The sequence below is a fragment of the Ipomoea nil genome, unplaced genomic scaffold (assembly GCF_001879475.1).
Source record: "Ipomoea nil cultivar Tokyo-kokei standard unplaced genomic scaffold, Asagao_1.1 scaffold3069, whole genome shotgun sequence".
NCBI classification, from domain to species: domain Eukaryota; kingdom Viridiplantae; phylum Streptophyta; class Magnoliopsida; order Solanales; family Convolvulaceae; genus Ipomoea; species Ipomoea nil.
Window position 1 is genome coordinate 3,342,707 of NW_017619497.1, and position 4,794 is coordinate 3,347,500.

Genomic DNA, 4,794 nt, shown 5'->3' on the forward strand with positions numbered 1-4,794 from the left:
GCTACTCCAACAAGATGTTGATGAGAATGTTTAGCTATGTTATTAGATTATTAATTATTCGAATTTATAGTTATTTATATATTTATATATATATAATTCTAATTGTAATTCTAATTAGGCATGTCTATTTTTAGATTATTAGTTATTCGAATTTATAGTTATTTATGTATAAATCTAATCGTATTTCAAATTATGCATGTTTATTTTTAGATGTAATTGCCAAAGTAGTTAGAAATCTACTCTCCCTTGGAGAGAAATGTTGGTGGAAGGGTTGCTAGATTAATTGATTTTGTTATGGAAGATGCAAGGTAAGTACAATAATATATATATATATATATATATATATATATATATATATATATATATATATATTGTGAGTTAAACTTTGTTTTCTTTATTGTATATGATATATATTATGCATTTTCAGTGAAAATCAACTGCATTGTATTGTTGTGTGGGATGATCATGTTGATCAGCTGCTACCATATTTTAATTCCAGCTCGGTAGAGCTCCACATACTTTTGGTTCAGTTATGCAGAGCTAGGATTCTTGATAGTAAGTTTTCCTTTTTCTTGTCAGTTGTAGTGTTTATTTTTATTATTAGATTATATTGTAATCAGTTTTTATTTTTATTTTTATTTGAAGATGGTGAGGTTCGGATTTTCAGCTCTTTTGATGCAACAAAGCTCTAGTCATAAGTCTCACGAATTTGTTTCAATCATAACTAACAACCATATATTCTGGCATCACCTCTAAAAGAATCAAACTCACGGAGACTTATGATTGAACTAGAGCTTTGTTGTATCAAAAGAGCTGGAAATTCGAACTTCACCATCTTCAAATAAAAATAAAAATAAAACCGGGTTACAATCTAATCTAATCTATTAATAAAAATAAGCACTACAATTGATAGAAAAAAAAAAAAACAAAAAAAAAAAAAACCTTACTAATCCTAGCTCTCTGCATAGCTGAACCAAAAGTATAAGGGGCTTTACCGAGCTAGAATTAAAATATGGTAGCAGTTGATCAACATGATCATCACACACAGTACAATGCAATTGATTTTGAAAATGCATCATATCACACATACATACAGTGAAAAAAACAAAGTTTAACTCACAATATATATTGTACTTACATCTTCCATAATAAAATCAATTAATCTAGTAGTATTTCCACCAATATTTGTCTCCAAAGGAGAGTAGATTTTAACTACTTTGCCAAATGCCAATCACATCTAAAGATAAACATGCCTAATTAGAAATACAATTAGAATTATACATAAATAACTAAAAATTTGAATAACTAATAATCTAAACATGCCTAATTAGAATTAGAATTATATATAAATTCGAATAACAATAATATAATAACATAGCTATTAACACCTTCTCATCAACATCTTGTTTGAGTAGCAATGAGGAAAAAGACTTAATACAAAACACTTGATTAAGAAAATCAAGATTCTTGTACTCCTTAACTAAAATATCATGTTTAAACTTGATGATATAACGGTACAAATTGGTCTTATATTTGAAGAAATTGGTGATACAAAGAAAGTTTTTATGCCATATACCTTGCCCTCCTTAAACTTAATGGTATATTTCTAGATATGTGAGCGTGTATAAAAGTACCTTATATTCATAATCAAGAAAAAATTCAGAATAACATTAAACAAAAAAAAAGGTACAAATCTCTTATTTATTTACCACTAACCTTTTCATCATGAAATAATCATTCTATACTCTTGACGCCCTTTGTTTTATTGTTTTCAAGTACTGCATATGTTCGCACCAAGCGGAGCCTAATTGCTTTGGTCGTTAAATCAGGGTTCACTTGAGATGTAAGAACAAATTGGCCAGCCATTCTAAAGCGATCAATGTACGTTATGAGAGATTGTCTCGTGTCTCAGCGGTGTATGTGAATGGCGCAATGTAATTGTATGTATATATATACAACAAAAGTAATCATCGAGGGTGTGCACTATGTAAACCTCACTTTTATGTAATTATCTAAAACCACACGCATGAGATGTAGATTGTACTAGAAATATCCAGTGTAACAAACTCAACGAAGATGTGTTGGTAAGAATTGAACTTATAATATTTAAGTTCAAGAACCATACTCCACTCACTTGACCATCCCTTTCAAGACAAATGAAATGATTATTAACTATTTATTTCTTTCCTAATAATAAAACCAGAATTTATTGCACACAAAAATAAAAAGTATACATAACATTTTTTTAATGCAAAAATTTCTTCAACCAGTTCTAATCGGATATTAGAGTAGGGTTTGGGTGGATAAATGCTTAAGGGCTAATGCGGATTAGCTGACATTTTAATTTTATATGTTGCAGTAGATCAGATCGATGATGTGAAATGTGTGGCAAAATAAAGAAAATTTGTGGGTCAAACTGTCTCCTCTGAATCATCATATCATATATATATACAATTAAATACCCTTTTCTAACTCTGATCTTTCTGTATTAGTTTAACCATTGCTTTACACAACACAACAGTACAACACAACACACAAACCTGCATTAATATAGTAGATTATCTTTATGGATTCCCAACATCAATTCCTTTTAATAATATGTTTTGTCGTCCCTCAAACTGTTAGTTGCCTGTCTTGCACAGTTGCAACTGCTTCTGCCCAACAAGTCAACATATTAATTAATTAGTTAACTGAAATGAATTGGAAGCTGCAATTTCATTCCTCATCATCTTTCTTTAATCATATATATTCATATATTTGGCCTATCTTTGATTTGATTTTCTTCTTAAATAATCCATGCCATATACGTCTACATATATATCCTTCTTTTCTTTTGTTTAAACGCTTCTAAATTTTGTAATGAACTCCTAAATATAAGTTGCCTCATCTAAATCATCTTGTAAAAATAATTATTATTTAAAAAAAAAAAAAACCAACAACAACAAAAGATTGGGTCAAGGATCAATCCTTTGATATCTAAATTTAAAAGAAAAAAACTGATACCACTTGACCACAAGGTCCTGGACAATGTATACTTTTATTAATAATTTGAGCCTTTAGTTGTAGAAATGATTTGTATCATCAAAAGCATGCTAAAGGTTGTAAATTTGAATATTGGGCGATATCACTTTTGGTCGTTTAGCTAAAATGATATTTTTTTTATGGCTTTTGAATGAGTTTTGATTCTTAATTATTAATTTGATAAAATTTAATACCTCGGCTATTTCAAATTAATGACATTTAGTGCAAAATGTCCAAAAATGCCCCGATTTGTAAATACGTCCCCAAACTCAACTATTTTGCATGCATATGAAGGTATTTTTAACATTTTGGATTAAGTTTTGTCTTTATAAAAAGCTGAACGACTAAATTTGAACCTATAAATAATCATATTTATCTTTAAATAATAAAATCAGAATAAAATTGACAACAAATAATAAGGATAAATTACTTTAGGCAAAATTACTGCATACGAAAATTGACTTTGGCCTCATATCAATGACCTCAACATAACAAATTAATTTATGAACTTATCAATTGATTATAATTGAAATTTTAATTTATGTTGATAGTCGGCGTCAACTCCCTAGGTGGTAGCCACTGGTAATAAACTAACCTTATGTTTTTCAATTAAAATATATTCCAACAAAACAAATAAATAATGTATTCCCATTTCAACAACGTAACAATCCTATGTGCTTAAATGGTATTGATGAACTGTCAAAAGGAATTTTAAAATAAGCTATGCTGTCACACTTCTGTAGCTCTCTTTGAGGGAAAGTCAGGATCAAACTCTAGTAAAGTAGTGGTGGATCATTAACTCTTTGGATTATAATTGATAGAGAAAGTATGTTGAACAAATATTACATTGTAATAGGTAGAGTTGATAGTACTCAAAAATAAATAAATAAATAAATAAGCTATGCAAATCCGTCTCCAATATATGGCAGTCTTATAACTAACAATCAATTAATTATAAATACAATAATGTTTAGTGTCATGTTTTTTTGTTTTTTGTTTTTGTTTTTTTTTTTTTGGGTGATGATAATGTCATGCTTTTTTGGTACAATGATGTTTCAACTCACGCGGCAATAGGATTTTAAAATAAACAAATTTCCCTTTTTGATAAAGTTTATCTCATTTAGATATTAATTAAGATTATTATATATTGATAGATAATGATATTTTTTTATGTATCGTATATTCGTATTTGACAATGATTACTATACATCACATATAAACTGCACAACAAAATTCTCTTAAGTTTTTTTTTTTTGAAGGTCCTTCTAAGTTAATTTTTTTTTGTTAATTCTTTCTTTTTTTTTTGAAAGTTACTGGCTCTATTACATTGTAGTATCTGTTCATATACTTTCTCAACCTATTGAAACACAAAGAACCAATAACGCCTCCACTGAGGCTCGAACTTATAATCTTCCAAATGGAAGTCCAACCCGGATACCATTGGACCACATAGTCCTGGTCCTTCTAAGTTAATTCATATATATATTGCTTAAAAAAGAGTTAATTACCGAAATGGTCCTTTGACTATAATGAAATTATCAATTTAGTCCTTGACTATTTTTTTAACCAATTAAGTCCCTCAACTTTAAAAATCTTAACCAATTTAATTGGTCCTCCGTTTGTTTGACCGTTAGTCAACCGTTAACTTAGGACTAAATTGGTAATTCGCTATAGTCAAGGGACCATTTTGGTAATTAACTTTAAAGGTCGGCAATTCGGTTCAGTTTTCTCGAACCGTACCGTACCAAACTAGTTAGATTCGGTAATATACCG